This window comes from Manacus vitellinus, unplaced genomic scaffold (assembly GCF_001715985.3).
Source record: "Manacus vitellinus isolate BGI_N305 unplaced genomic scaffold, ASM171598v3 scaffold_42_pilon, whole genome shotgun sequence".
NCBI lineage: Eukaryota > Metazoa > Chordata > Aves > Passeriformes > Pipridae > Manacus > Manacus vitellinus.
This window is the reverse complement of record NW_021940553.1, coordinates 643440-664097: the sequence shown is the minus strand read 5'-3', so window position 1 is coordinate 664097 and position 20658 is coordinate 643440. Positions and strand designations below refer to the sequence as shown.

General features: G+C 42.6%; 1 protein-coding gene across 3 annotated transcripts in view; it reads right to left on the bottom strand.

The window, feature by feature from the left end:
• DYM (dymeclin) overlaps positions 1–20658 on the bottom strand; it is a 214277-nt gene that overhangs the window by 74555 nt on the left and 119064 nt on the right. The gene's annotated exons all lie outside the window — the stretch shown is intronic.

The following is a 20658-nucleotide window of genomic DNA, read 5'->3' as shown; positions in this document are numbered from 1 at the left end:
AATGTCCTCAAATAGTTTGACCATTCAGTCAGAAGAAATGTTTTATTATATACACAAGATCTTTAGAATGTAATGCACGATAGTTATATGATTTATTTATTTATTTCACACCTTAGTAAGTAACAGCAGTTTGAATCAGAAATATTCTATACAATAAATGTTGTGAAGAACATTTTATGTTCATGATTAAATTCTTAAAAGTCAAACTGTAACAGAACGAATGGCATACATGCATTTTTAGTTCATAACTAGTTTGTGTTCACTAAAATGCAAATTTTAAGTGCAGCACCTCATGCAATACACTGCAATATATCCTTAAGCATCTCATGTATTATTCATTGTAATAACCTAATTGCTTAGACAGGAGAAATCCAAGTACATGACAAAAGCTTTGGGTGTTGGGACACTGAGTTACTGCATTTACTAGCATATACTATTTTCAAATTTATTTTAGCTTAAGTTAAGGAAAAAAGGATTATCTTAGTGCTTATAAGTAATGTGTGAAATCAGAGGTCCACACATATATGGAAAAATAAACATATTTTTCTTGCATTTTGGAAAAAAGTACAGCAGTGGTACTCATAGAGGGTGGTATAACCTGATATATGAGGAGAATGGTGGAAGCAGCAGCAGTGGGCAAAGGCCACCAGCCAGTGCTCAGCAGCTCCAAGGAGTCAGATACTTCTCTAAAGCCCTGTGTACCTCAAACACAGCTTTCAACTCACAGATACCCCCATCCCAATCTTAGAGCTGTTTTGATTGCAGAAGAGCTTCTAAGATCATCAAGTCCAACCATTCCCCCAGCACTGCCAAGGCCACCACTAACCCCCATGTTCCCAAGTGTCACATCCACATGGCTTTTAAATCCCTCCAGGGATGGGGACTCCACCCTGGGCAGCCTGTGAAAGGACAACCCTTCCCACAGAGAAATTTTCCCAAATATCTAATCTGAACTTCCCCTGGTGCAACTTGGGGCCATTTAATCTTGTTATAGCTCAGATGTTTTAAGACTTTCTGTGTTTAAAAACATTACTTGGGCTTCTTTTTGGACCAGTAGAGGACTCCTATCAGGCTTTCCTAGGATGACTATGTGTGTCCTTAGAGGGTGGAAAGATTGCTATGACCAATAAGCACCAACAAGGGTGATGGTGGTGAGGCCCTGGCACAGGTTTCCCAGAGAAGCTGTGGCTGCCCATGGATCCCTGGAAGTGTCCAAGGCCAGGCTGGACAGGACTTGGAGCAACCTGGGGCAGTGGAAGGGGTAGAAGGAGATGAGCTTTGAGGTCCCTTCCAACCCAAACCAGTCTGGGGCTCTACGAACAAAATTCACTTATAAGTGGCAAAAAACTCCCTCATTGTTATACTCTGGATAACCTCTATTTCTTGGAACTGGAGGACAGTTTCACTGCTTGGAGGCACATAATTGGAAAGCTTTTCTGCCTCAGGAAATGATGCTCAGCACTTTGAAGTAGTTCTCTGAATTTTTCAAACTTAGAATGTATCATTTTTTGATGAGATCTTCACAAGGCGTAGATTTCTCAGAGTATTGGTGCTCGTCCCCACGTTGCTAGTCAAGAGCCTCAGGAGAAGGCTCTTCCAACAATTCTCACTGCCATGACAAATTAGTTACGCTTCTCAAGCTCAAATCTCAGCTCTTGAGAGCAAATTCAGTAAATTCCACCACTAGATACAGCTGTGGCTTTCCACCTTTTTCGCCTCCCATAGTCTGTGATTGCATTCACAGTCTGAAGTGGTTTTTTCCCAATCCAGTATATTTGGATGTGCAAACTTGTTGTCCTTGGTTGGAAGCAGCAGCACTACTTTTCCAATTTTTGAAGGCTCGGATTTCAGAGATACTGTCATCAGCACCATCTAGTGCTGTGGAGACAGAATAATCAGCTAAAACCAGCCTGGTTTTAGCCTGATGCTTTATGGGAGGGTGCAGGAAGAACAGGTTAAATCTGGTGTCTGAATGCTTCTGAAGATACAGACAATTTCACGAAGAGGAAGAATTTGGAATAAAAAGGATTTCCAACTCGTAGATTCTTCTCCAAAATACATAAAGCGCTTCTGGCTCAAAAGGAAATTTAAATATAAACAAAGAAGAGGGATCAAGATTTTGGAAAGTGCATTTATTCAATATATGTGAAGAGGAAAATGCACATACACTGGTATTCCACATGGAATTGGAATAGCAAAAAGCAAATTTATTTTCTCTGGCAGAAACGTAGAGAACTGAGAAAAAGAAGGGTAAAGGAAAAGCACAGAGGATTATTTCTTCAGATCCTATTTTTGCTTCCTTAAATACTTTTTTTTTTTTTAATTAAGTGTACTATAACTAAACTAGAGTTTATGGCATAAGCAAGCCCTTGGTGGCTGATCTCTAGTTCCAAAGGAGCAGTGAGGGGTTGTTATACACTGTCTTTGGCACAGGGGCTTCCCTTCGCAAAGTTCTGCATTCCTGCCACAAGCTCATGTCCCTCACACCATGCTGAGACAATTCTTTGTGGGACCACTGCCCAGGACACAGATATTCAGGTTAAAAAAAAACCTCGACACAAATTCTTTTCTTCGTAAATCCACTATCCTTCTCAAAGGACCACCCCTTAGAAGAGCAGAAGGGCAGGGACACATACGCAGGAATTTCTGATACTAAATTTTTCATAATAAAAATACATAGAACTGCAAACTTAACTGGAACATTACAGCTAAACAGAAAAAAAATAAGGCCAAATATGTGATTTACAGATGAAACTGGAGCTCCCACAAAGTACTGTTGCCTCCTGAAATGGTGCAAAAATTAGACACCAAGTCATTCACTTATTATTACGCCTCTGCCTCCAACTCTGAAAAACACCTTGATAAATATCAGATTAATTTTTAAAATCTCAGTACAGACTTAGCTGCAATCATCGAAAGGCATTTGTATGAACTTTAGCTCATAAATATCTTTCACCATCAAACAAATTCTGCCTTCTACAGGAGGTGCTTGATTTTGCAGAAGTCACATCTGCAGTGTCTGTAAAACACTGGGCTTGATTTTGACTTTTAAGGTATGAATAATGCAACTTAAAAAAGGCAAAAATATTTTACTACAAGCCTGTTCTCCTATCCACAACAAGGTAAAAGTGCCAGTTCATGGAGAAGTGGAAATTAAGACTGTTTCCCAAGTTTGCCTCACATGTCCTAGTCGGACTTCTATTTTTGCCTCAGTAAAAGTCAAGTTGAAATTGAATAGAAAAATACATATACTGTGTGGTCACCAAGGGCAGCCTGCACAGGCTGACAAGAATACGGATTTTTTTACCAGAATAATTCCCCTCTTTCATCCCTTCTTCTCCATTGACTGTCAGACAGGCTGTGGAGCTCTACAGCCCTTTCACCTTCCCCATCATGGACATTTTATAATAACAAAAAATCATGTTCAGAGCAGTGAAAACGTCTTGGTACCTCAACCCATCCCTCACTCACAGAAGTACTTAAGGGCCAATGCTTAGCAAACAAAATAAAATGCTGGAATAATAGCAAGATGAGATAACAGCTGGCATCTGTTATGAAGATTATGAACTATCAGCTTGGCATCATTTGGAAGAAATTCTTGGTTGTGAGGGTGGTGAGGCCCTGGCACAGGCTGGCCAGAGAAGCTGTGGCTGCCCCATCCCTGGAAGTGCACAAGACCTGGTAGGATGGGGCTTGGAGCACCCCAAGATAGAGGAAGGTGTCCCTGCCCATGGTAGAGGGTGGGAACAAGATGATCCTCAAGGTCCCTTCCAATGCAAACCATTCCAGGATAATATGATCTGTTACAGATCACACCATCGATGAGCTCAGCCAACAAGGAACAACAATCTCAAGGTCTCATGTTTCTGATTTTAAGGAATTAAAAACAACATTGGTTTCTTTTCTCCCCCTATGGAGAAGTTGTTTTTAATTTATCACAACGCTGAACTTCGATAAGTAAAAAAAATTATTACAGACTAAAGAGTAATAGTTGCTTAAATACCAGTGATTTGATTAAGTGCTACTTGCACACACAATAAAATTCAAACCTGTAATATATGAACTTAACGCTTTCAAAAAGTCAACTCCACAAAGGCTGTAGATCCAAAAAAAAAAAAAAAGGAGCCAATAGGGAGACTCATTTAACAAGTTCCTCAGAAAGTCTGATTTACATCAGCTCCAAACAGCTCATAAAGTCCACTTCTCACATCAGAAAATAAATGTATAAAATGGAAGTTTTCTAACAAAAAAAAAAATGGAAAAAAAAAGATATGGGAATTAAAATTAAAAGTTGAAAGGAAATACAAAGTTAGAATTTGCCAAAAAACAGAGCTTTCTGAAAGCTTTGCACAGCTTTGCACAGGAAAGGTACCTGTGTGCTTTATTTTAAGAAAATAAATAGGATGCCCCAAGGAAATTACATGTCGGTTTATCCCGAGCATAATAATGGAACTCTGATTGCAAGACTCATTCCAAGGAAGATATCACTGGCATTGAAAAATACACATTGTCAATTTTTTTCAACGAGACTAGCAATCAAATAAAGCACAATAGCACCCCTGTTGCAACAGGCTTGTACATGTCATTCATATGACTTTGTACCACATGGGATTTTTTTTTTTTTATTAAGACAGTTGAATGATAAAAAAGCAACACAGGATGCACTCTATGAACTGAAAGTCTCAACAGCCTGAAAAATCTTCACATTTGAATTGAAATAAATTTTCTTAATAGGGCCAAAAAAGAATATATTCTTGGCCCGTCTAAATACCTAAAGCTACTAAACACTTGCTAAAGCTAATTAAATACTTTCAACATACAGGATATATAAGGTGACAGGTATCATTGATACACATCAACGATAAAGAAATGCCAGTGGCTGGAGCTGTGCCAGGAGAGGCTTAGGTTGGATCTCAGGAGAAGGTTCTTCCCCCAGAGGGTGGTTGGGCACTGAAAAGGCTCCCCAGGGCAGTGGGCACAGCCCCAAGGCTGACAGAGCTCCAGGAGGGTTTGGACAACACACTCAGGGAGAGGGTGGGATTGTTGGGGTGTTCTGTGCAGGGCCAGGGGTTGGACTGGATGATCCCTGTGGGTCCTTTCCAAACTAGGATGTTCTACGATTCTACAAAACGTTACGTGCAAATGGCAGAGTCGTTACAGGAGTGGCACATAAAGAGAAAAGGCATTTTGATTAGATTTTTCTTTACCTTTCAAAAAATTGGACGCAAGACCAACTTGCAGAGATTTAATCCAGCCAAACTTGAAAGGCATATATGGAGCAGCAAAGAATCCAATCTGCTCCCTAAGCGTGAAGGATCTCACCCTGTGTGCTGACCAGCACACAGCAAACAGCTGCCCATAGTGCATCAAAGCTGCTGGAAAAGCAACTGACTTCAGTTTTAACTAAAATATGGCTTCTCACAACAGGAGAGACATTGAGGGGCTGGAGCGTGTGCAGGGAAGGGAACGGAGCTGGGGAAGGGTCTGGAGCAGCAGGAGGGGCTGAGGGAGCTGGGGGGGCTCAGCCTGGAGAAAAGGAGGCTCAGGGGGGACCTTCTGGCTCTGCAACTCCCTGACAGGAGGGGGAAGCTGGGGGAGAGTCGGGCTCTGCTCCCAGGGAACAAGGGATAGGACAAGGAAAAATGGCCTCAAGTTATACCAGGGGAGGCTTAGACTGGATATTAGGGAAAATTTCTCCATGGAACGGGCTGTCCTGCACAGGACAGTGGTGGAGTCCCCATTCCTGGAGGGATTGAAAAGCCCTGTGGACGTGGCACTTGGGGACATGGGCTAATGGTGGCCTTGGTAGTGCTGGGGGAATGTCCAGACTCAAGCTTAGATGTCTTTTCCAACCCAAAGATTTCAGAAGAAAAAAAAGTTACTGCAACAGAAAGTTAAGCACCACTACAGAATCATAGATCTCTTTTACAAAGGAGGGTGAAACCAGCCTAGAGGTGCAATAAATTTCTATTTACAGTGTCATAGCAATGGCAGAAAGGAGCAAAAAATCTTAGAGGAAAGGGAATCTCAATACCAAGCGTATGAGATGAGCTCAGACTGATGCCACGATACAGAGAAAGAGATGGAAGCCTTAAAAACAGGGTCATGGACAGAGAGTGGGAGACAGACTGAGGACATCAGCAGAGGAAGGTCAGATTGAGTTATATGACAGGAAAAAGGGATAAGACTTGGATTTCTCCCAATCCAAATCACTAATGAGCTCTTGAATTTTCATTTATCTGAATATTTAGAAATATTCTATATGTGCTGAGTGGAGAGTTACTTGAGGACTAAAGTACTGTTCCACAGAATTTATTTGAAGCTTGGAATTCAGACGTTCTGAATCTTTTTCTCCTCGTTCTCCCGGTTCAGAAGTGCTGCAAGCAAACTGAACAGCACACAAACACTAACCACTATCTGGTGACGGAAAAAACCCAGTTCCACGGATCAAAAAATTCGATGACGAATGTTCTCAAACAATTCAGCAACACTCCGAGCTGTTTATTCTGCCTGCTCCCATATACATGCCAAATGCACTATTGTTCTTCATTTTAAAGAATTAAATGTAAGCCCTAAAAACCAAAACCACGTTACGCAAATACTCCCTAAACAATAGGGGTTTACAATGCCACAATCGCATCAGAAAAAAGCTCCTTTCTATAGCAAGTGCTAAAAATATCTTATTTTTGAAACCCGACATCTGAAAGTTAAAAGCATACCTTGATTCCTGTATATGTAAGGAACACTTCTTTGGTTTGACTTAATTTTTTTTAATGAATTACAGGAAAAAAAGAGTGTGCTATGACACAAGAACTCTATACAAGGGCTGAATAAAGTTTCATGGATGGTCACACAAGACGTCATAACAAAACAAATGCCCTGTGCTGTTTCATTTCAAACACAATAAATGCATTGTCCTGAAGTCATGTACAGGGGACAGATTGTAAGCAAGTGCAGCCTTTCTGTGGGTGATGGAGAAGTGCCCTGTGAGCACTTAAGGATCCCAGCCCTGGGAGAAATTCACGTAGCACAAATAAATGCAGAAAAAAAATTACTAAGTCCCCAAAGCCCTATGTCTACTAAAGAGCCCCTGAGGCTTTTTACATTTGAATTATCCGAGCTGTAACGGCATATAAATAGAAATATGGAGAGAGAATAGCCACGGAGAACTCCAGGGGCCTTGCAGGGCAGTTTATTCCATGGAGGAACACTGATCTTATTTATTTGAGCACAACTCTAATGCCTGGGAGATATTTAGGATCCCAGGAAAGGGAATTTAACCAATTAAGATATCAAATTGCTAACCAGAAAGTAAGAACACGCTTTATACCTTTCTTCCTAATCTTGCACAGTGAAGCATGACTAACTTCTCCTGAATAAAGTTTTGCTATACTTCCTATTAGGTCCACCTGGCTTGTGGAGATGATGTGAAACCAAGAGACTCACGGTGCCCAGACTCCACAAACGTCACGTCCACAAATAACATCATTTGTATGGGCACCACTGATGGACAAAGGGGGGGATCAGGGGATTTAAAGATCTTCTCCCAGGGAGAAAAAAGTCCTCATGAAGCTGGAATTCCCATGTCCTGACTTTGCTGGACAGTGATCTGACTTTTTTTGGCTTTTCTTGTTTAGTGCCTTCTCAAAAATATGTTTGTGTTGCCTTGGAAACAGGCTGTGTGCCTCAGCTGCTGGATATTACAGGGCAAATCCTGAAGCATAGAATCATAGAATCCTAGAATGGCTTGGGTTGGAAGGAACATTAAAGATCATCTTGTTCCACCCCCTGCCATGGGCAGGCACACCTTCCACTAGAACAGGTTGCTCCAAGCCATGTCCAATCTGGCCTTGGACACTTCCAGGGATTCAGGGGCAGCCACAGCTTCTCTGGGCAACCTGTGCCAGGGCCTCTCCACCCTCTGAGTAAAGAATTTTTTCCCAGTATCCAATTTAAATCTCCCCTCTGCCAGTTTAAGACCGTTCCCCCTTGTCCTGTCACTACACACCCATTTAGAAAATCGGTCTCCCAAGCCACCCTCATGCATCACAGAGGATTTTAATGCAGCCTGGGTAAGCAAATGATTTCTGTCCCATCTGTCTGTTAAACAGCAAGCATTAAGGACCACTCTTTCAGTTCTCCAATCCTAAACTTTATCATAATAAATGATGTACTTTGAGATATCTTTATTCCCGACAAAAGCAACCCATTAATTTTTAAAGAGTATCCTTTTATCTGCCACTGCTTACGTATCAAGTCATGTGATATGTATGTTATCTAGAAGCCATGTGCTGTAAAGCCATACCACATTCTGTCTCATAGAGGACAATATTATTAATTAGAATATTATTATAATAAGTAGAAAAAACATGCAGTCACCACACACTGGTATGTATACAAGCAAATTGAGAAACAACTTAGAACAATTAAGGGAGGTTTTTCATTAACGAACAGGATTTCCTGCTAAAATGGAGTTTAAAAGACAATGACAGCAGTAAAAGCAAGAAAGAAAGGAATTTGATGTGGCAAGACTAAAGTAAATATTTACAAAATAAGCCAAGAGTTTAATTTGCAGGGACCAGGAAATGTATTTTTCAACCGAAGGCATAAACTGTTCGGCAGCTCGTGGCCTCTTTCCAGCCAATGTTGGGAAATTGATGCTCCTATCGCTAGAGAAGCAAAAGGAACAGAAAGCAGTAAAATACTTCCCCTGTATCTTGGTACAGATCGTTTTATTCCCCTTTAGTCTGGCATGCCAAATAACATCCTTGAAATTCCACTCGAAGGGCAGGGTCAGGAGAGGATGAGGAGCACAGATTAGGAACACCATCTTCCTAACTCCCCCTTGTGTTAAAGCATAAACTGAGTAATCAGACTGGGGTCTTCCATGGACTGAATTCCCCCAAGCAAATCCTACAGAACATGGTGATTTGGCAGGGCACTTTGCCGAGCACCCTCTCTCTCCTGTATTTTCCTGTAATCAAGAGTGGCAAGTTGGAAACTGAATTCTGGAAGGCTGAAAGCTAAGGGAGGAAAATGTGTGCAGTCCAGTACAAACAGAGTACATGTTTTCAAAGCTCAGATTATAAAGTTTATTCTGAGCTTAATATCCCCAAACCTGTCTTAGGTGTCTCAAGACATGAATGCAACTCCTTTCAATGATCCCTGTGTTTGAGCTGTTATTATTTTGTAAGAATACTGGACGGGCAGAGCCCACAATATCTCTATTTCATCTATTTGCTCTCCATTCAACAGGGTGTCTCATAGCTGCTGAGAGATGACATTTGCCTTGAATTAGGACAAAGCTCTGTGGGTGAGAATAAGAGGAAATTGCTGGAGAAAGCAGCCTGAGCAAAACTCCCACCCAAAAACCCGAAGACAGACTCTGAACAAAGAAACAACAACAGGCAAATTAAAAAGACACCAGTGCCATGTAACCTAAGGTCCAAATCCCTGCCCTTTGAGCAGTTTTTATTTGACACAGCTTTGCTCAAACACACTGGGTGTGCATGCACACATGTATTTATATGTATTTGGGCCCTTGCTATACTAATAAAGAAAATTTCTGTGCCTCTCTGAACTCGCTCTGACAGGAAGGAATCTGGATCCACTTTAGGAGTTAACAGACTTGTTTCACAGGCAGAAGGTCACAGGGTATGTGCATTGCTAACAGTCCTCTTTGGGATAAGGCTTAAGCAGAATATGAGTCTGGAGCCTGTTTCTGTAACTGAGAGTCCTCATGGACCTTGCCCTGGCAGTGGGAAGCCATTCCCTGTGTCCTGTCCCTCCATCCCTTGTCCCAAGTCCCTCTCCAGCTCTCCTGGAGCCCCTTTAGGCCCTGGAAGGGGTTCTAAGGTCTCCCTGGAGCCTTCTCTTCTCCAGGCTTTGACCTAACTTCATAAAATTTTCAATTTTCAATATCGAAGCAGTAGAACAAGAAACAAGCTGCTGTGAGGACACATCACCATCCTGTAGACAGACAATATTATTTCTCTCTAATGCCTTAATTTCCTTTTCCCCTGCCTTTCTTCTGAAAGATCTCTTCACCCTTCTCGCTCCACAGGAAGGAGTTTACTGTTTTCCTCAGGGACTGACCTTCTCTTTGGTCAAAAAGAAATAAAGAAAATAAGTTGGACTGATCAGTATTGTACTTATATCATTTTTTTATCTTTTATTTAAACGTATTTCATATTATCAGTATTGTATTTATTTGCAACAAAGCCATTCCAAAGGACCCTACAGAAACAACCAAAAATTCAAACCTGACATAGGCCTCACCACTAAAGTGTTCTCTGAAACATAATTTTGGATGCAAGGACTGTTTCTCACATAACAGTGAGGCCATTTCTAAACTTCCAGAACCCCATAAGGGAAGAAATTGAAAGGTAACACATTTATATCTGTGGATATCTTCCCCAACTATTCATGATCAGTAGACTTTTGGTTTTTTTTTCTCAATTCTCTGTATTTTCACTGTGAGTATTTGTGAACCGCTGAAAAACTGTTATGAATACCACGGGCTCTAAAAAGATCAGTAATTAAGGAAATGAGTATTTTTTGTCTTCCGGATAAAGTTTAGATGGTATGTGTTCAGTGTGCCTGAGGCCACACGGGGAATAAAGACAATGTAAAAAAACCCGAAGCAGTGAATAATGCTACATTCAGAACAAAGCACAATGCACAATCACTTAATTAAACACTGTATTTTGCTTTTGAAACAAAGATAATGAATTAAAATTTCTCAAACAACCTTAATCTATTATTTCCTGAACTTTGAGTGAAATTTCAACATTGATCAGGACAATTTTTAGGCAGTAAGTGCATAAAATATAATACATTGAGTGTATTACCATCTCATTCAGCAGAGTAGCACCATCCATACTGTGATTTTGGCTCAAAAATCTAGTTTTACTGTATTTCAAGACATGAAAAAAAACCCCGTATTTTGAGTGGCACTACTAAAAAGCCAAGGTCAGAGCAGAATTTTGTTCATTCCCCCTACAGCTTCACCAGAAAGTTCTTCTCCAGCAGGATGTTCCTTCTTGGTGCACAAACTGCAATTCCCAAGGCACACGTTCTCAAACCAGCACATACAGAATTTCTAGGCAATTTTCAAATTTAGCTTATGCATTCCTTTCTGAATAAATTATGTCAGACACGAAATGCCTTAGAAGGAATAGAGAAGAGGACTTTATAACTTTCTAACTCAAAAGTCACAATACAATATGTGGTACGACATCGTCCAGACCAGCTCAAGAAAAGGGCCATGGGAACCTCACGAGGTTCAATGAGATCAAGTGCTGGTGCTGCTCCTGGGCCGGGGCAGCCCCTGGATCAATCCAGGCCGGGGATGAACAGATGGAGCAGCCCTGGGGAGAAGGTCCTGGGGGCTGGTGGGGGAGAGGCTGGACATGAACCAGCCCAGAAACCCCCAAGCCCTGGGCTGATCCCACAGCGTGGGCAGCAGGGCAGGGAGGGATTCTGCCCCTCTGCACCCTCAGGGGAGACCCCCCTGCAGAGCTGCCTCCAGCCCTGGGGAACAACAGCACAGGGATGTGGAGCAGCTGGAGAGAGTCCAGAGGAGGCCACGGAGATGCTCCAAGGGCTGGAGCCCCTCTGCTCTGGAGCCAGGCTGGGAGAGCTGGGGGGGTTCACCTGGAGAAGAGAAGGATCCAGGGAAACCTGAGAGCCTCTTCCAGTGCCTAAAGGGGCTCCAGGAGAGCTGGAGAGGGACTGGGGACAAGGGATGGAGGAACAAGAGGAATGGCTTCTTGCTCCTAGAGGGCAGGGTTAGATGGGATATTGGGAAGGAATTCCTGGCTGGGAGAGTTCTGAGGCCCTGGCAGAGGTTTCCCAGAGAAGCTGTGGTTGCTCTTGGATTCCTGGAAGTGTCCAAAGCCAGACTGGATGGGGCTTGGAGCAACCATGTCTAGTGGAAGGTGTCCCTGCCCATGGCAGGGGGTGGAACTGGATGAGCTTGAAGGTCTCTTCCAACCCAAACCACTCTGTGATTCCGGGATAAATGGATGCACCTACATACACACACACACACACTTTCCCCAGAGAGAGAGATTTGTTGGAAATATCACCTTCTCTGCAAATAGCACTGATCTGCAGAAACACATACTTTGAAAGAAATGAAATGCTTAAAAATTTTCAGAGGCACGTGGAGGTACTAGTACTTGGAAAAAAAGCAAAAATGTAGGAAAAAGATAGGATAATGTTTTTGAATACCAAGACCAAGATTAAGTTTAATTTCTATTACTAAACCTATCCTGTAATATCATAACAACATGGTACCTGAAGAATAAGTACCACAAATAAAAATGGTCTACATCCTTCATTGTAATATCAACATCCATCTCCTTTGTTGCATTTCTGTGAATTTCTCTGCTTAGATATAAACCTGCAAAATGTAGCCTGTCATAAATAAACCTCTTTCCAAAGGACAATTCATGTCTAAATAGATGAGAAATAACAATAGGTGTTTTCATCCTGAAAAATATCTGCGTCATTGAAAGAAAATATTTATCATGAATATTGAATTCTTTGCAAAGGATGTTAATATTCAGTCAAAACCTAAAAGCAGTGAATGCTGAACAAAACAAGTGATAATGAAGCATTTCATAAGAGTGCAATTCACTATGGAAAAAGCTACAGTTAATGATCCACACAGAGGTTAACTTGGCTTTAGGAAGCCCCAGCCTGCCTTTGCCCAGTTCAGTGTAAGTGCTGTGCCAACATCCTGGGAAGTCAGCCCACGGCATTTTCTTAATTCCTGTTATTTAACATTTTTGATTTATTTTCTTTATTTCTTTCTTCTTAGGAGCTACAGCCTCTCAGCAGCACCCATGCCCTTTCCTATGTATGTCTTAGAGATAACGCCAGGGCCTTTCATCTGCTTCATTTTCTGTGTATCTGCATTATGAACAGTAAAGTTGACCTTCCTAACATCACATCATAAATTCAGAGTGTTTGGTGATTTTCTCTCCCTCGTTCTACAGCTCATAAAAAAAAAAAAAAAGCATAAAAGGGGGAAAAACAACCTGTGAAACAACCCTCCAAACCTGAAGGGACCTAAAAGCTGTGTGGATGTGGCACTTGGGGACAGGGGTTAGCGGTTGCCCTGGCAGTGCTGGGGAATGGTTGGACTCGATGGTCTTAAAGAGCTTTTCCAACCTAAACGATTCCTTGAAATGCAGAGCAAAGACCTGGGAAGGTTAAAAACACAACTCCTGGGTACGGTATATACATATCAAGAACATACCATGGTCTTCAGCATGTACAGAACCCTTCCAGAAGTACCCTACAGGGAGTTTGAAAGGCTCTAAACTACTCATCGTTGCAGGAAGATGACAGTTTTGGAACAGATCATCTGGAAGGTTTTAAGGAAGCAAAGATGTTTGGAGCACTGAGTTCACCCAGCTTTTGTCTCCGTCACCAGCACTGCTCTCCCAAACGACAAACACGTGCAACCCAAATCACGGCAGCTCGCAGCAGGAAAAGGCTTGTCAGCATCCTGAAGGAGCCCGGGCTTGGACCTTCCCTTCATCTTTTAGAAAAATACCTCCCTTATTTAGCAAAAGTCACGTCTTACCCAAGTTTCATAATCCAACCTTGACAGAGCTGAAATGTAACCACGTTTCCTCACTCTGGTCTGCCTGCCAGTGTTTTTAATTTTATTCTCCAGCGAAAAGGGTGTTACAGACATTACCGGTGAGATTTAGAAATGTTAAATGGGCATGAACAGCCCTTATGTAAGAGAAGGCAGGTTTTATTTTAGGTAACATTTTAAAGCTATTGTTCATTACTTTTCAGCAGGAAAAAGGTCATTATTTCCCACATAGACTGTCATCCAAAATTACCTTACCCACTACTGAACATGTCATTCTGAAGAGAGATTATTTTATTGCCTTCACACAATCACACTCAAGTCTCAGGATTGGTGGGAAAACTAATACAGATTTGATTTAATGATTCATTTCAGCATTCTTGCTGTTGTGCAATATTTTTCCATCTTAAAAACTAACATGATAGCTTTTAAGTCCCAGTCCCTCAAGCTGCACAGTAATTAAATTTACATTGTCTTCAATTTATTTGGAAATTAACCTCCTTCCCACAGAGAAAAGAGGTTGTGCTTTACCTCCCACTCAGTTTTATAATCTTATTCCCCTGTGTAATTCTTTCTGCCTCTATCAATCCAAAAATCCTCCTAAATTCCAAAACAATGCCCTCCCCAAAATGTACTTTTTAAAAGACACATTTCTGTGATGTTCCAGTTCACTCTGTTTTTCCCAAAGCAAAGACAACACTTCCAAGAACGGAATTCATGATGATAAAGCAAACACTAACAATTTATATTCTATACTGTACAAGAAGCAAATACAACCCTCATGGGTTGGGATGTTAATTCCCCACCACCTCGGGAAACAAACACTCAGCCACTGGACCAAATATAAACTGTATTTCAATAGAATTTTCAGAAGAGGCTTAACAAGGCTTTCTAGACACATACAAATATATTTCTGAAATTCAATTTATCCAGTTGACTGAACCACAGAATCATAGACCATTTAGGCTGGAAAAGCCCTCCAAGGTCATTGAGTCCAACCTGTGCCCAGTGCCTCATCCCCACCTTGTTCCCCAGCCCAGAGCACTGAGTGCCATGTCCAGTCCTTCCTTGGACACCTCCAGGGATGGGAATCCACCACCTCCCCGGGCAGCCCCTGCCAATGCCTGACAGTCCTTTCCATGAAGAAATTCCTCCTGATATCCAACCTGAACATCCCCTGGCACAGCTTGAGGTCGATTCCTCTCCTCCTGTCCCTTGTTCCCTGGTAGCAGAGTCCAACTCCCACCTCACTCCCCTCTCCTGTCAGGGAGTTGCAGAGCCAGAAGGTCCCCCCTGAGCCTCCTTTGCTCCACGATGAGCCCCCCCAGCTCCCTCAGCCCCTCCTGCTGCTCCAGACCCTTCCCCAGCTCTGTTCCCTTCCCTGCACACAGTCCAGCCCCTCAATGTCTCTCTTCTTGTGAGGGGTCCAGAACTGAATACAGGACCTGGGGCACCTCAGCAGTGCCCAGCAGAGATCACAGTGATGACCAAACCCATGCATATGAGTTTTCCCAACCTCGCTGGTGTAATCTGGATTAATGCAAGGCCAAAACTATCCTGGATAATAAAACAATTTGTAAATGTGAACAACTATACAAACATTATAAAGGCTCTCAAAGATACAATCAAGATAATCGTGGTATTCTCAAATTAAGCCAAGTTGTGACAAACTGATGCAGTTGAGGCTAGATAAATGGACAGGGAGGTGGACAGAAACCTGGCTGAACACATGGGGTCAGAGAGCTAAGACAGCAGCAAAAAGTCCAGCTGGAGCCTAACCATGAGTGGTGCATCCCATGTACTGATTCCAAAGGAGGCCACAGAGATGTGCCAAGGTCTGGAGCCCCTCTGCTCTGGAGCCAAGTTGGGACAGCTGGGGGTGTTCACTTGGAGAAGAGAAGGCTCCACGGAGATCTGAGAGCTCATTCCAGGGCCTAAAGGGGCTCCAAGAGAGCTGGAGAGGGACTCGGGACGGAGAGACAGGATGAGGGGTAATGGCTTCCCACTGCCAGAGGGCACGGTTAGATGGAATATTGGGAAGGAATTCCTTGCTGGGAGGGTGGTCAGGTCCTGGCACAGGTTGCCCAGAGAAGCTGTGGCTGCCCTTGGATCTCTGGAAGTGTCCAGGTCCAGGTTGGATGGGGCTTGGAGCAACCTGGGATAGTGAAAATTGTCCCTGCCCTCAGTTGGAACAAGATGGGCTTTAAAGATCACCTTCAACCATCCATCACTCTGGGACCAATGCTTTCTAACATCTCCACTGATGACCAGCTGGTGGGGCTGACTGCAGCTGTGGCAAGTTTGCAGGTGATAAAGAACTGGGAGGAGAAGGGATGCAGCCGGGGGGACCAGGACAGGGTGGAGAAACACACCAAGAGAAACCTTGCTTAAATCAGATCCTGGATATTGAGGGTCGACCAGAAATAGCAGCTTTGCAGCAAGGTACCCAAGGCTCCCGGGGAACACGGAATTGAACACACTCCAGAAGTGGAGTAAACACAGTCACGGGCACCACAGGCTGCACTAGGCAAAGCACTGCCAGCACACCAAAGGAGAGGATCCCTCCTCTCTGCTCAGCACTGGGAAGCTCCCCTGGAGCACTGGGCTCCCCAGCAGCAGAGACATGCATGTAGTGCAGCAAGTCCAGCAAACTGCCACAAAGGTGGCAAAGAGAAAGCTGAGAGATCTGTGATTAGCCTGGGGAAGAAAAGGCTCGAGGGGATCTCAGTATCTGATGGGAACGTGTAGAGATGATGAAGCCAGACTCAGTGGTGCCAGAGAAAGGGCAAGAGGAAATGGGCCCAAACTGAAATACAGGAAATCACATTTAATCATAAGAGAAGAACCACAAGTTACTCTGAGAGACTGTAGTGTCACCATCCTTGGAGATATTAAAAATCACCTGGGGAAAATGGCTCTACATGACCCTGCCCTTGGATTTGACAGTCTCCATGGGTGCTTCCCAACCTCAGGCGCTTTGGTGACTCACTGAAATGACCACAAGGATGGCTAAACACTGAGCTCAGATCAATAAACAACAAAGTGCAAGGAACATTGCCTGTTGGGAATGAACACCAAGTCAAAGTAGAAACCTGCAGAGCTACAACTGCACTAAAAAGCACTCTAGGAAATATGGAAAATATCCTTTAGGGCAAAATTCTGCAGTGGCAAGAGGACGGCTTGCTGATTAATTACAAGGATGCAGCATCAAAAAGACCTGATTTTATTTATGAGGTTGGGGGTTTTTTTATAATCACCAATTTTTAATTTCTGCTGGGTGAAGGTCACACTAAAAGAAAGGACTTGAAACTTTTGGACTGTGGTAAAAAGGAAAACATCTCTGTTGAATTCCTGTAAAACTCTTCTGCAAAACTGAGGTGCAATCACTGAATTTTCACCAGCTGGAAGTCAAAAACCTTACCATACTATTGCTGACAGATCGCTTCCCTTAGAGTTACCTTATTGTATCTCACCCATAAAACTAGACTTTTCTTGCTTATAAAATATTCTGATAAGTAAAATGGAATATAGGTGAGATGTGATGTGATGCTGCACCTCATGCACCCAAAAGCATTTGAAGTAACCAAGTGCGTGAGGCAGGAACGTTAAATGGAAACTTTAAAATCTTGTTTCATTAGTTACATGCATTGAACCAGTTTTCATCCAGGCTGACGCCCCAGAAAACTCTTCCAGCATTCAGAAGAAAAGCCAAACGCTAATCACTGTCCTGGAGGTTACACCGGGGCTGCAGCATTAGTCATCTTTGGAAACCAGTTGTGGTTGTTCTTATTTTCCTCTCCCACTGCTTTTTCTGATCTGTGGCTGGTGCAGTGGGAGCATTCTCATCAATGTTTTCTCATAAATTCAGCTTACAAACACGAAAGAACAAAACCACTTAAGAATAGCTCACAGCTCTCACCCCCTACATCCTGCTGTAGAGTGGGGATCCAAAAACTCCTTACACAACTTAAATCAATCCTTCGGAGGATTGGAATAAAAAGCTGACTAATTCCTCCCCCCGCTCCTTTTTTTTTTTTCCACGTCTGAATTTCTTGGTCAAATAGGCCAAAATGTGAGAAGACACGACAGTCCCTGTAGTTGGATGTTCTCAATAGAAGCTGCAAATGAAAAGAACAGAAGAAATCGTTCTTACAGTGTTATTAATTCTGCAAATCTGGAATGGCTTGGGTCATTTAGATCAGCGTGAATGGATCTGGATGCCCATTTTCCATTTTTTAGCAGTTACACCTCCAATAAGCAGGTCAGCAATGTTCCCTGTTCCCTCCATTCAGTTCTTTTCCTCCCCGTCCTGTCCCAGCCACACAGGACCCAGAGGCTCGGGGGCTCTGCCTCCGTTGTAATGTGCTTGTGACACCTCACTGGTGGCACCTGCCTCTTTGATGGAGAATCCCTGATTTAAATTGAACAGCTGGACAGCTGAGAGACCACCCAGAACTACTCCAGAAGGAGAACCATCAGGATGACGCCCCTAATCTCTTATATCGTTAATCAAATATTAAATAAAGAAGATTTTATTTTTCTGCTAAAAGAAACCCAAATAAACCAACTTTTCCATACTTGTGCTAACCAGAGCTGCAGTTAACAGGAGAATGGAAACTCTCAGGTATTTCCACTGAGCAGTTCTGCCCTGTGGCTCCTGTGCAGAATATCTCTGCAGCAGATATCACAACATCTGTTTTGAGACAGTCTGGGCTTACTGAGAAAAAAAAACCTTAGATTTTACTATATAAGGTTTATCTCCCAGACTCATCACTTTTAAACTAACATACCAGCCCCAAATCAGCAGACCACTCAGCCATACATCTTACACACATCTCACTAATCAAATTACATTTCAAGTGAAAGCCACCTACAAAGCTACAAGAATGTTGTGAGGTTTTCTCTTTCATTTTCAACTGCACTCTTGATTCTTGGGTTTATTGACTAAAAATTACTGCTGCACAAAAATTCCATATATTTTATGAAGTGGGACATTTTGCATCCAACTGTAAAATCCTAAAACCTTAAAACTCTTTTCTTTTACATTAACAAAACAAATTCCTTGCTGCCTCTGTTCTTCAGAGTCCTTTACCAAAATTTAAAAGTTCATTCATCATCACTGTTCATATGCATGATTTGAATCCCTTAATCACCTACATCCCTGTCTCCAAGAGACACCTGCAAAGGTTTTTGCTCCACTGTTCTTACAGTGTACTTGTGAATCATTGTTTAGTCAAGGTTGGCAAAGTTCTTTGAAACGTTTTAGTACTGAAGGCACTGCCCAGTGCCAGGTAGACACCGAGATCTCTCTCAAGAGACCCATGTATATGGATTAAACATTTAGTTCTCAATTGATATCAAGATGTAGACACCCCTCACCATTTAGAAGGAGAGAAAACAGCATATATTTTGATGCTTCAGGCATTCTGGTTGGAACATCTTAATCAAAATTATCAATTGTGATAATTCTAGCCGCAGTCAGTGCTTTCCACTAGTTCCATCCCAACAAAAGGAGCACTGGAATCACAGCTACAGTCATGAGAGCTCATGATGAAGAGGGCTTCTGCATAAGCCAAAATGTAGCTTTGGTGAGAATCCGTGCTCTAATGAGACAAATGGGAAGACGTTTTGAATCAGTAACATACGCCTGTTATTCTCTTAGGGAATAATTTTCTATATTTAGACAATAAGTACACATTTCACGAAGTTGCCTTCCCTAGTCAAAGTTCGTGCAATGCTGTTTGGAAAGCCAGAACAGACACCAGTGCATCACCTGGATGGACAAAGCAAAGGACACCCGCAGGCACTCCATGCTGCCAGTGACAGTGATTTAAGGAAGCTGCTGGAGAGGTGACATCCTGCCCCCGAGGAAAGTCAGCAGATACTACAGACTTGCTGCACCTCAGCAAGGCTATTTGGTCACAGCAGAACAGTGGCTTAGGTGAGCACAAACCCTTTCTCCTTCCAGTTACAAACTATTACACTACATTCAGTCTGATGTGCACTGCTTTACTAGTGTTCTCCTGAACTCTTCAGGCAGGCTATAGAATTTTCCTCTTTTTAGTCCCAAAACAATAGCTTATTTACATACTTATAAAAGAATAAGGCACCCTCCCCAACGCTGATTAATCGCCAAACATTACGTAGGAACGCAAAACCCCCGGCCTCTGAACATCCTGCTACAATGGAAATGTGTGAAAGTAATTTTGTTCCAACTTGATCTCATGGGAATGTGGGCTCATAAGCATCCAATTAAAAATAATTCTGACCGACCAAGATGTGTTTTAGCCTCACATGCTCGTAGAACACATCTAGCTCATGCCTGTGATGAATTTTTACCAGAGTGGGAGAAACAAAGGTTATCACATAAAAAGAATATCACTCGTGCAGTTTTTCCCTTTAAATTTCGCTTTTTGTGCATGAGAATGTAGGGTTTTGGCAATCTGTGCTGTTTTGTACTGTTCAGGTCAGATCACCTGGGGAACCTGAGAAGATAACACTTGTAATGGGAAAATTGCAAATCAAAACGCAGCCCGTTAAAGAAATCTGTAACAAACCAATAAAATCTTGCACGGCAATCTGCCTATAACTTCCATTTTTCATGCCAAAAGAAGCCACTTTGATCAGCTTGTCTGACACAAGCCATAGGAATTCCCTCAGCTACTTCCTCCTTCAAGTCCAATAGCTTTGGCTGGACCTGGACATATCTTTTAGGAAAACTTCCAATCTCATTTAAAAATTCCAATTTTGGGAAATCCAGAGCCTTTGTTAAACTATTCCAGTGACTCATTCACCATGTAAAAAAAAGATGGATCAATCTCAGCTGGGTTTGCTTCAATTTCCAGATACTGGAGTGCATTATATTTTGCATAGAATCATAGAATGTCCCGAGGTGGAAAGGACCCTCAGGGATCATCCAGTCCAGTTCCTGGCCCTGCACAGGACACCCCAACAATCCCACCCTGTCCCTGAGATCACTGTCCAAACTCTCCTGGAGCTCTGACAGCTTTGGTGCTGTGCCCACTGCCCCTGGGGAGCCTGTTCAG